At 35.0% G+C, this 13,291-nt stretch overlaps 1 long non-coding RNA gene across 2 annotated transcripts in view; it reads left to right on the top strand.

The window, feature by feature from the left end:
- Positions 1-13,291, top strand: part of LOC126651654 (uncharacterized) — a 304,172-nt gene that overhangs the window by 279,289 nt on the left and 11,592 nt on the right. The window contains exons 3-5 of one of the 2 annotated variants that reach the window (XR_007631764.1): positions 10,677-10,731; positions 11,817-11,986; positions 12,665-12,811. This is a non-coding gene — a long non-coding RNA (uncharacterized LOC126651654). The remainder of the gene's footprint in view (positions 1-10,676; positions 10,732-11,816; positions 11,987-12,664; positions 12,812-13,291) is intronic. The other variant, XR_007631765.1, reaches the window with a different exon arrangement.

Below are 13,291 nucleotides of genomic sequence, written 5' to 3'. Positions count from 1 at the left end.
TTGATACCAACGAGAGAAAGTAATTACCTGGCAACTCTTAAGTAAGTTCCTTCCAAGAAGAGCAAAGCAGAGCACTCTTTCCAGAAGATGTTACCACTGTTTCAGAAACTAAAAGGATTTGTATCAGAATCCTATAGTTTATTTCTTGAAATAAGAGAAAAATAAGAATTTGTTAAACCCAGATAAAATATGGCAGCTTAGACAGAATATTAAATTACATAAAGAAAAAAATACAGCTACTATTGAAAAAGTATCTGGATTTTTGAGGAAAAAAAGTTTTAATAAGTTCAAAAGACTAATTTAAAAAAAAGATGACATGGATTACTGAAGTTTTATTATAGTACAGAAACCAATTCCTGTGAAACACCAAATTGTTCCATAATCACATGTTCTCAGAGTGGAGGCATAAGCCAAGATTTGGTGAAAAGAAGAGAATAAAACAATTTAGTTCAGGTTCAGGACTCTTGCTGTTCAATGATTTGTCTGTTTCAAGGCAACTTCTTATGTGCCTTTTCTAGTAACTTACTTAACTCTTATCTTTGGTTTCTTTAGAAATCATTTTTAAGTTACAACCCCTAGACCTGTTATACAATATCCAGGGTACCTAGTCTTCATAAGGCAGAGTTAACCAATATAAAGGATGTTTAACTATTTATTTCTTGAGTTAACTGTTTTTAGTAATCATTCGTATGGGAGGCAAGACACTCAGGTCCCACTCCCCCTAGGGCAAACACTCCTGTGTTTTATAAAAGTCTTTTAATCCAAGGTATGAAAGGGCCATGCAATTTTCTTGTGTGTGTGGTTTTTTTTTTCCTGTTGCCTATTTTGTTTTAAATTTCCACTTTTTAATATATTCATGGTAGCAGTGCTAATGTCGATCATTACGGTTATCTTACGTCTTTCAATCATGATAGCTGGAGGGTTGGGCAATAAAAGTAGTGGAGCTACCATTTGGTAATTGCTTCCACAGAGACAGTAAACAAGAGCTTAACCCTGCCTTTTCTCTGTACTGATAATAACTATTCTTAAGACAAAATTGTTCATCGTTTAGCAACAGACATATAGTTGTATAATCAGTGACAAAGAAGCTCATGGAAGAAAAAAAACCTTATTAGGGATTTAAGAAAAACCTAGAGCCCTTTGCCTTAAATGAATGGACAGAACAGCTAATAAATGTGGAGGAAGTCACTGCCAATAGAATTGAAATGATGGACAATAATTTCTGACAACAAGGAAGAAGGAATGTTTCTTTCTTGTTACAGTCAATTAAAATCACACTGAAAAAAACCCACTTTGGACTATTGCTTAGTATATAACCCACACTAGCAGAGAATGAATAGCAGAAAATAGGCAAAAGGATGGAAAAGGTCTAATGAGTTTCTAATTAAACGAAATTAAATTTGAAAGGAGATTATTATTTTTCCAGCTACAGTAAAGATTTAGACTTGTGATGAATGAACTAAAATGTAACCTTTAGTGACATGGAAATATAGTGGTCTAGAAGATTTACCCTCTACTTATTGACATAGCTAGATCAATGTTTGATTAGTTCACAGATGGTAATTGAATGAAACTTTGGAAGTGCAATGGACAGAACATTGATTTTTCCCCTTGACTAATCAAGAAGCAACAATTTAGAACCTGAGAAACAAAATTTTGCCAGAAAAATATAATTGACACTAAAACACATATTGTAAGGCAATGGCAAAATCAATAGAAGACTGAAATCATGCAAGTCTGGGTACCTCTAATTACTCAAGATTATACAGTCTAAATTCTGTTTTGGCTTTACACTACCTATAACTGCACTGATTTCAGCATGAAATTTGATTCAGTACCTACAGAACACTACTCCTTTTTGTTTTCCTTTCTCACCATGAGTCTTCCCCTGATGAAATCAATAGCAGAACTCACATTATATCTAAATAATTCATAGTCATGGAATATTGATACTGAGTATCAATAAGAGACATTTGTATGAAAAATGGGAGAAATAATTTCTCCATTGATAATAATGGCAGCTATAATGATGAGGCTGTTTCTTTGCTACATTAGTTGTCTGGTTTCAATCCAACTTAACAAAAAAATCAATTTACATGTGGAGGCCTATGAAAAGGATCAGGCTTGAATAAAAATCCAGGAAAGAAAATCTGTATATTTTTAATTTCAGCTATATGAGTAAAGTCAGTAAATCAGTTGGTGATTCATTCAAGTGTAAAGCTAAGGATGTGTATAAAGATTGTTTTCTTGATCAGTTTAAGCACACAAAATATGTAACTACCCAAATATTTTCTGTAAATGTTCTTCTGAAGCTTTATGTTTTTCTCCAAGTGACTGTGAATTTGTAGAGATGTGTACATTTTGGAGGAGCAACCTATCATTTGTGCTTTTCTGAACTCACAGTTGTTTGAACAAATGCATCATATTTTAATTTTCTTCTTTTTACTGTTCCACAGAGCTCTCCGATTAATATGTGATGAGAGTCAGAGAGTACTTACAATGTGGTTTTGTTGTCCCCATATGCCTTTCAAGATGTGTCCAATATCGGGATTTTGTATTGCTCCCTATGTTCCCATTTGAGCTAGTCTGTGCAATTGTCAAACTTTGTAGTTGAGTGACATTTAGAGATGAATACTTTTAATGTTTCCACATAGTGTACTTCACTTCCCTATTGGAACTATAAAGGCACTCCTTTATTATGCTTTAACATATAATCATTACCAAAAAGGGCTGCATTTAAACAAAAGTACTATCAAAATCCGAAGCTTCAGATGTAATTTGCTGAGGCCTCAGTGGCTGAATGAAAATATGCCTGCCTGTCTATTATGCCAGATGTCCCATTAGAGATATGATAGCTCTTTTCAATCTCAGTGATTAATATACTGTGACATCTATAGACGGATGGGAATCGAAGCTGATTCTGTGTTAGAGGAGACTGTCTGGTAATTTAGGATATGCATCTATCTCTCCATATACATACCCACACAACTTTTATTTATGCAGATGTAAATGGAGTTCTATCAATTTAGCAAACTTTTATTATACATAGAAATATTTAAAATCTGTCTTGGTTTTTAACATAGTAATTTTCCTCTAGATATTATTCTACTTCCTCTCACTAGCCTTCTGGATAGCATCTATACTACTTACATACTTCCTACATTACACTGAAATGGAACCATTGTCTGCTGGAACCCTCCAGTTCACGAGTAAGAACTTACAAGTGTGAAGGCAAATATTTTTTCCCATGACAGAATAAATTGACATTTCTGTAATGTCCATGCAAAATGAGAGACATAGGCTGCCTACTTAAAGAAAATAGGTTCTTTTGGGAGACTGAGCAAAATGTTAGTCAATTACATTAATCATGGAAGTTTAGTATGATCAGAAGTATTGTTTGGTTGGAAAAGCTGCATGTCTCCAAACAGACAGTTTCACATACCTGACATCATAGTAGAAAGTAAGGTGATTAATTGAAATACATGTCTTCTCAGATAAGAGATCCAAATGGGTAAGTAAGGTGACTGATGAAAGGAGAATGCAGAGTTCAAAAGTGAGACATAGAAGATTCCTGCAGAGGGGAGACTGGACTTGGAAGTTTAGGAGTGAGTTGCTTTGTGAAAAAATTATGCAGGGATCAGAGTTTGGTTTAGATGGGGAAATCATAGAAATCATAGAATCATAGAATATTCTGAGCTGGAAGGGACCCATCAGGATTATCGAATGGAATTATCCTGCGCAGGACCGTGCCCAAGAGTCATATCATAAGCCTGAGAGCATTACCCAAATGCTTCTTGAAATCTGTCAGGTTTGGTCTGGAACCACTTCCCCGGGGAGCCTGTTCCAGTGCCCAACCACCCTCTGGGTGATATCTAACCTAAACCTCCCCAGCTCAGCTTCATACCATTCCCTCAAGACCTGTCCCTGATCATGAGAGTGAAGAGACCAGTGTCTGCCACTTCGCTTCTCCTCATGAGGATGTTGAAGACTGTGATGAGGTCTCCCCTCATCTCCCCTCTTCTCCAGTATGAATAGACCAAGGGACCTCAGCTGCTCCTCAAGGCTTCTATTTCAGTACCTTCACCATCCTCCTGGCCTTCCTTTGGCCTATTCAGGCTGGTCCTGGGTAAAGTTACATTTGAAAGACTAATCACTACTGTTACCTGTTAGGTGAGATTCAGCAATTTTCTGGCTGAAAGTCCTCACCATCTTTCCTGTAAGTGCTCTGGCATCCAGGCTAGAGAGGTAGGTTTGGTTTTGTGAGGTTCTTAAGGAGAAAGGTACATTTTACAGTACTTTGGTTTCTCTTTCTTACTACAAATATTTATGAAAGTCCTGGCATTTGTAATGTAAGAGCTTATTGACTGACATAAGAGATAAATAACATTCACTTTTTAGTTGTTCTTAAAAAATCCTGATATTTTCCTCACTTGTTATTCATTTTTTAAAAAATGGGTAAGATATTAAAACATTAGGATAAAAATATATCAAAGACCAGTTACATGTCAAAAGCAGTTAGCTTATGCTCCCTAACAGTTCTTATGAAAATCGTTTGTCCAGAACGTTCGGGGATTATATATATTGTAAAAAGTAACATCTTTCCTCAAAATCATTACTCTAAACTCAATAATATTGATAGAATTTAGTATAGAGATATGTTTTTATATAGTATAGCATATACTGTGTACATGCATACATATGTATACAAATATATATGTAAAACAACTAGCATAGAATGCTTAATGGTCAGTTATGTTGAAGACCAATTTGAGGTGATATGCAGCAAGCATAAAGCAACACTGCATAACAGTAGTATCTGAGCAGCTTTCGTTGTCCACAGTCACCGCAAGAAATGTGCTATCATTTCATACAAAGCATAGTCGTGTTGATTACTCCAAATTTGTACTTCAACTTCTTCACTGTGAAGTCTTGATCTCTAACTGGAAAGATTGGGGTATGTAATTTATTTGTGTGGACTGTCCATAGAGCACAGGATTAGGCATCTGAGCTTACCTGAATGGAAACTGCCAAGTGTTCACCACTCTTGTTATTAAGTCTCTTGCCCTTTGATCTAAACATAGATACCTAAATGTTGTCCCCCAACTATAAACATTATCCTGCCTGGGGATTGATATGAGATCCTGTCCGCTAGTGATAATTAGTGTATTTAGTGTTGTCAATGAAGCTTCATTAACTAAAATAAGTTTAAACTTTGATTTATATTGTACACTTTTAGCTTCATCCCAGTTTCTCATTTATATTTCTCAGTTTAGCCACCTAATGGGCTACAGAGTTTAAGAATTTATCTATAATAGTTCACACGTCTCTTTTTAGGTCAATGTCCTGATGTTCATTTTCCATTTAGGAGCTATACACTGTCTCTTTTTTTTGATCCAAACTCATTAGTCTATATTTATCTGCATTTGTCATCCACAAGCCAGATGCATTTTTTTTACATCATTATGTACTGCATTGCTTTTCTTCACTTGCTGTTCTTTCCATGAGAGAGTATTAGGAGTTAATCCAAAAACTCATCAACTCACTCTATTTGTTTTTACTGATTTCAAGAAAAGAAACACTGAGTTTGGTTCAGTACAATTTATGTAATTATCTACTACAACTTGGACAGATATTGATAAATCACAAAATATTCATTAATTACTCTATGGTCATGAATTAACAATCATAAATCATTACTTGCATTGTCCTGTCTGATATTTACTATTCTTTAATTTTTTTTTTTTCATTTCTAAAGTGATTGTCATCCCATCACAAAGAGGAAATCAGCATGATGTGCTTGAGGCAAGGAAGCGTACACCTCAAATATCAATAACCCTATTTCACATAATTTTTATGAACTTACTTGTCTGATGGTGAAAGGGTTTCTCTCATTAGCACAACTATATATACTGTGTTTCTCAGATGCATGTGCAAAAATATGTGAATACTCTGGATGGCTACACATGTGGACATTTATTTCTTGCCTGCTAATACATCATCTCATCATTCATTTTTTTTACTCAGTTTACAACTACATAATTCAATTGAATCATATTTTACTGCTTGTCAAGGCATAGATAGAACTCTGATTATAAATCAGATACCCTCCTTCAGATATCTGCTGGAAGCACAATTTGCTGTCTATAAAGGAATTTTGTATGGGTTTCTATCACTGCATTCCACCCAATCTGATCAAAACACCACCATAAAAATCACTGATAACTTAAAATGTGCTATCCTGCTGTTTAAAGTGGTGATTTGCTTATTTAGTTCTTTATTTCACCTTCCTCATTTTCTCACAAGGAGGAGAGTCCTGACTTCCTTTGCCAGGACATGCCCCTTATTTGACCATATGCCCAACAAAATGGTCTTGGAAAAACACACAGTTTAAAGTGGTGTTTTGGATACTGTATTTAGTCCACCCCTAATGAAGTCTGGCCTGTAAAATTTATGCAACAATAACTAGAAATTCACAGGCAGGCATAGTAATGAAGTAAATTCAAGAGACAGGAAAAGCTACTTCTCACTAGACAAAGATGATCAGATTTACTCAACAGTAAAAGAGTGTATGAAAGTTATCTTTTTATTTTCATATTTGCAGTCAAAATATTTCTAAACCAGTCTTACAAAATTTTTCCCACACATTTTGTGCATGAGGAGCTATTAATGAAATATACAACTGTGTAAATTAAATGGTTGAGTTGGGGAGAGGAAGAGCGTTGTTCTGACCTATTTCAGGGACATTTTTCCTGCTGAATGAGAAAGGGTGCAAACACAGTAGTTCCAAAACTCATGTAAAACGACAGAAAGACTCCTGGCAGATAGATCAGGTCTGCACAGACTGAAGATCCAAGATTGAGACATGATCATTACCAAAAAAAGGTAACTACCCAAATAAAACCAACTCTCAGTAAGTTGTTCTGACCCTGGTCCCTGTGTTAGCCTTGTGTAAGCCCTCTGTTACAAGCTGAATAACATGTTCTCTTTTTCTGCTCACATACTGAAAAACATTGGTGTTTTCTTTTAAAAACATCCTCTAGCAGCCTTGAATATTATGAACCCTTTCCTGTTTCTTTGTTCACATCAAATCCCCTCTGATTCTGTAATACACATTTTTGCTTGCATATTGCAATTGCATAAATAATTTCATAGGGAAAAGGCTGAAGTATAATTTTAAGAGCTTATTTAAGCATGCATTTTAATATTTATAACACATTTAATCTAGAAGGCAGTTAGATCCAAGTATCTTGATAAACTGATATTGATTTGTTCAACTGCCCTAAGTAAAATGAATAGTATAATTTCTCTTGTTGATTAGCAAATGCTCTGGTTGAACTGGCTTTATTTTTTAAATGGTTGACAGAATGTTTGAGGGAAACAGAAGATGAAGTGTCTTTTGAGAATCACAGCATTAAATTATATTTTATTATATTTTGATGTTATGTTTAGAACTATGATCATTGCAAAGGTTTGTACTTTTGCGGAATATAGTGACGGAATTTCCAAAAAATAGATTTGATAGTTCCCTTTAGAGAATGTGAAAATTATTTTAGAAAGAAGTCACAACTGTGAATTTTATGCAGTGACATCTATAATATTCATGCGGTAAATGCAGAAGCAAATGTGAACTTTATGAAAACCCCAAGTCATTCATTGTTCCTCAAAACTGAATGAAATCAAAATTACTGCTGGACTGTTCTCAGCAGGTTTCAATTGTACTTTTCAATTATATAAGAGTCATTCACCATCTGTCCGCCCCCACATCTGGTCATTTATCTATATGATAACTTACTGCAGGTTGTTATAAGTATCACCATTACTTTATTTAATGAGTACCCTGTCTATCTGCACCCCTCTTGACAGCTTGTATCCATATCACTCACTCATTGTCAGCCTACCAACTACATGGCAAGAAAGGCATCTCTGGCTGCTGTCTCATGACAGCCTGCTGCCTTTGGTAACACCCCTCCTGCGTCTCTCCCATCTCTGCTGAGTCCATTCTCATTGCAGCACCAGTATCCACAAAGCTACTTCAGCCCATGCTGCCACAGTGCTTCTCCTAAAGGAGGAATGGAAATTTGCCCAGGGAATTTGACATCATCTTTGACCTTGAGCAAAGACAGTTATCTGATATATAGGAAGAGTGAAAGGGAGATTATATATTCTTTTTCATGGGGATAGATCCCACCCATGGAAAACATCAACAAGGTTCTCATGCAAGGCAAAAATGCATGGAATTTCCTTATTCCTGTCATAATTCAAGTTATTCCATATGTAAGAGAATTCCTCTTCTCATGTAGGAGATCATGGATCCAGATACACTCTGTGAAGTGGAATTAATACCCAAGATTATCAATTAAAGGCTGCATGCAATGCTGAAATATAGAAATAAGTTTGTAGGACCAACATGGGCAGGATCTGTAGAGAGTTTAGAAAAGGAAAACCCATGTGAGAATGTGCAAGGGTTACAGATGCATTTTCAAAAGAAGCTTCTGCTACTATTCCTCATAATTTCAAATTTTATTATCTCAGGCAATTAAAATTCTCCTAGCAAATTAGCATATATTACTACAAAATCATTAGACTAGTATATCTTTCCTTGTAATCTAGTAATGGTATGCCATCCCTTTTCCCTAGTAATCCAAGCAGAGTAAAGCTGAGAAAGGTTTTCCTTTGAAGTCAATTCTATTGTCTTTGTATGCCGTATACAAGTAGCCAGTCTGGTTGTATTTAAGCAAGGGCTCTTTATTTTGTGTGATAGCAATCTTTTGGGGAAAAAGAAAATTCCCACATGGAATAATTAGTCATGGAACAAGATTTCTTAGCTACAAGAGCCTCTATTGAAGGATTAACTTTCAAATTAATTTTCACTTGTGAGGGTAGAACAAAAGCAGTGAAATGTTTCTGTAGGCAAAGTAAGGAAAGGAACACTCATTTGAAACAGACTTCTGTTAAGTTGGTTAAATTTTACAGTGGCATAAAATATTGTTTCTAGGTTCCTTATTAGTTGAATGTAGAGTTTTGAAGTGTATCAAAAGTGTGGGTCAGCTATATAAATTTTAATTTTACTGGTAGAATGAAACAGAATTGAAAATTCAATGAGAAACACCTCTGAAGTGGGAATAAGAGAAACGTTTTTCCAGCTTCCAGTGGTATAGGGGTACAGATGGTAAGATTTAACCCTGCTGACGGGAGAGGCTGAGATAATTCTCATTAATAATGAAGAATAATAAGGATAATAACATGAAATTCATAGATCACCTTCTGTTTGCACCCAGAGTATCATAAATTATTACTCCCTGACATTCGGTTAATCAATGTCCACAGACCCCAGCAGAAAATTTCCAGGTCTTTTCTTCTTCTGGCTTGTTTTCTGCCTCTACAAAAGGAAGAGTCACCTTGGACTTTGAATGACCTTACTCTTTTGCCTCAGCTCATTTATAGAAGCATCCTTCTGTAAATGATGAAAAAGCAAGCAAACAAAACCACCTTTCTTAGTTATTTTAAGTTAAATACTCAAAGGCATAAGTGCCTAAAATGTAGGAAGCAATTAGTATTCTAAGAGGAGGCACCATGAACACAATGCTTCACCTTATATAAATAAAGCAGGTAATAAATATAAATGAGGAGACAGAGCTACAGCTAAGCTATGCAGAAGAGATGTAAGAGATTAATGTATGCTAATAAATCTCCTGTGAAGTAAGGAACCATAGCCAAGGAAGGAAAACTTGTCCTAATGATATTAGATAGAAAAATGTGGATCACAATTGCTGACAAAGATTCTGAGTGTGGAAGCTGACATCTGTTTTTAAGTGATTTTGTCTCCAGTATTTGGCCAGCATTAGTATCTAACACAAGGAAGTGGTCAAAATGGAAATTGCTCCCCAAACTTTGAATACAAACTTCAGTATAAGAACACAGTGTGAAAATCCCCAGAGAAGACAGAAAAAGTCCTGACAATTCTCACTGCAAGTTCCAGCCCAAGACTGGTTATCAGGAATCTTTACCCTACTGTAATAAAAGTAGCAATTAAAAGAAAAAAAAAAAGAAGTCCAGATGTAACCTAGGCAACTTGAGAAATGCATGAGGAAACAGTCACAGAATACACATCCTGTGTTTGTGCATTCTTGAAATAAAAATATACTCATTTCTTTTAAATAAACAATTGGTTTGAAGCATTTTTTGTGTTATTTTACAAAACTGGTAAGTAATGCAGCATTTTTAATGTTCTCATAATTTAAAGAAATATAAAAGAAATTGCCTTGAATGAATGGAGATTTCCTCAGAGTACTCTAAGCAAATACAACCGTTCTTCTAACAAAGATGCAAATGAAAATGGATTCTTGTTCAATAATAAATAAAGCAGACTGGCTAACCAATCTCTTATTTCTTTAGCTTTGTATTTCTTTTAGATTCTTAGCATAATAAAGCAAATCAGAACCTACAATATAGTAAAATGTTGCCTCATATTTACTGGATTTACTATTTCTTTATTGTTGGGAGAAGCAATAATTTAAGAAAAATAATTATACAATTGTTTCCTAATTTTGAAAGAAGGAACCCTTAACTCTGCAGAATGTTTATAACTGTATGATGTAACCACACTGATGAATTCTAAATATTAATGTTTTTTGTGGTTGCAAAGATAGGTGCAAGCCAAATTACCTATTTTTCAGGCTCTTGCTGCTGTGATCCACTAGCCTAGAGCAACAAAAAGAGGTTCTTTAAAATGTAAGTACTAATAACCTTTCTATGAGTAGTCCGTCCAGTCTCTGGTACTTTAGTATTCTACCAGGCAACACCAAAGGTTCTAGTTAAAAAAAAGTTAAAATCAAATTCTACTCACTTAAATTGGACACTCCTGCAGAATTGCCAGTACTGGCACTCAGTTGTTCTGAGATCTCCTGCATTTTCGTTCAAAGAGTAAGACTACCAATTGACGAAGTTTAGTTCTTCAGGTCTTATACTTCAACATGATCAGTGTTTGGTTCAGATATTTGATTTAGATTTAAGTCTCATATTACTGAGAAACTAGCCCTAAAACATTGTGAGAACTCCATTTTATGATAGTTTTTCTTTAAGCAGGTGACTGATTTAGTCAAGAATCTAAGCTTTCTCAATCAGCAGACCATTGGTAGCAATCCACTACTTAGTACCAGAGTTGTCTAGTTGTGTCACTCCTTTCTGACATTTTACAACTATTCTCTTAATTTATCATAAATAGATGATGGGTTGGTTAGACAAGAGTAGAGTTACCATATTAGGGGTTATGTGTTAAAGAGCTGGTGCAGTGTCACCCAACAGCACACTTGACACCCGGTGAGATTTCTTGGCATTTATTAAATATCAAATGGTGATATTTAGGAAGGCAAAAGCACTTAACCTACTACTAATAAGCTCTCAAAATGCTATTGCCTGTATGATCTTAACTAAAATAGCAGCAAATATGTGTATGTATACACAAGCATAAACACACATACACCAGAAGCTGCAAATCACTAAGCCGTATACTGACCCATGTATTATTTAGCATATTATTATTCATTCATCATATTTTGTCTTCAAAAGATTATAACATATGTACAACTACTTATCCTCTTTGCCCATTCACACTGCTTGGTTCTGGGCTGCCTGCTGATACTGATGTGCATACTGGACTTTGATTTTGTGTGTTTAGTCACATATTCTTAAAAAAAATGTTTATGGCCAATCAGAATCTGAAAAAATTCCCTTTTTTGTGTCATTTTGTACCCACATTTACTTTTTCAGTTGTCCACTTTTTCTAAAATTCATGTATTGGTCTTCTTGCTCTGTAGATGTGCAGCATCTATGTAAGATCATCAGCAACGGATGTGCAAGATTTTGAACCTATGTGTATCGATAGTTCACAGAAGAGTTCACTGAGGAGAGGTTTGGAGGGAGTGTTTTGTTTCTGACCTTCAGAACAGGAAGAATTTGGTGGCAATGGATCTTGTGCAAACCTGAGGTTTGTTTTTTTTTTCTTTTAATTTTCAGTTTAATATTATTTGGGTTGAAATTGTTTTTAGTTTGAGAGTGTTTTATATCAACCAGCAGGTGTTTTTCTATATGAACAAAGCACGATGCCTTGCAAAGAAAATGGATCACAAATAAGGTGCTCCAGATATGTAATACATTATTTTTACCTTGGACTATTTTTGAACTGTAATATTGCTTGGGAATATTTGCTTGTAATTTCTGATGATATATATTCTTTACTTATATGTATCTACCGTTCAAAATTATTAATCAGATGCAATACAAGAAAAAATAAAAGGGGAAAAGATGTAAAATAGGAATGGGCAGAGGCCATTCTTTGATTTTTATTCTCTGGTGAAGCAAGCTGTCTCGAGAGCTCTATCATGACATAACCTGCCAATATCAGCTTTTGTAAACCTGGAGAGCTTTGCATGTGTTAAAATAATACACTAAACAAAACCAAATTTGCCTCCATTGTAGGGTTTTTTTTCCTTTCCAATAGCCTACAAATCAGCAAATAAGAATAGGGATTTTAAATAACAAAAAAATAAAAGGTATAATGCAGGCTTGAAAAAGACAATTCCCTGTTCTTATATTTGTCAAATTGTTAGTGGGAACTGGCAAACAGATAAATCATGACTGAAAAACTATTAATGACTTCCTGTAGTCCCTCAATAAAATAAAGTGTAAACAGATAAGAAGACTTCTATGAAATTCTGGGACAGTCTCTGAAGTGTCAGTGACACCTTTGAAGGTGGATGAATGGATCAATTTGGCACATGCTGGAGAGAAGAAACAACAGCATCTAAAAATGGTAAGAAGATGCACAATGCTATTTACAAAGTGCAAGCTAAAAAATTTGTATCCAGGTCTTTGGGTTGGTAACTTTGCTGTAATACCCTTTAATAAGATGTAGACTGACACTACCAAAGGAGGGGACATGACTGCATGAATGGAGGCCTTGGAAGAGACTAGGAGAATATTCAGGAGTAATACCATGGCAAGTATGATCAGTTCTCCCTGAATTACTGGTTGTAGATTGGTATTACTTATATGCCTGTGATTCCTACGGATCATTTGTAAATTAGTGTTCTGAAGTTTCAGGAGTCCCTGCTATGCCTAAAAGTAGCTTTTGGGATGAATCAGCAGGCAAAAGAAATCAAACATAGTGAATTCACGCATTGCAAATGACATTAAAAGCAATATGTAATTATACAAGATTTCTAGCTGTGCTGTGACATTACCTATTTGCTACCATCACCCCAAATTTAAAAGCTGATCATCAAAAACAAGT

Source organism: Myiozetetes cayanensis, unplaced genomic scaffold (genome assembly GCF_022539395.1).
Source record: "Myiozetetes cayanensis isolate MyiCay16 unplaced genomic scaffold, myiCay2020 scf7, whole genome shotgun sequence".
NCBI lineage: Eukaryota > Metazoa > Chordata > Aves > Passeriformes > Tyrannidae > Myiozetetes > Myiozetetes cayanensis.
The sequence above is the reverse complement of the archived record's forward strand: the minus strand, read 5'-3'. Positions and strand labels throughout refer to the sequence as shown.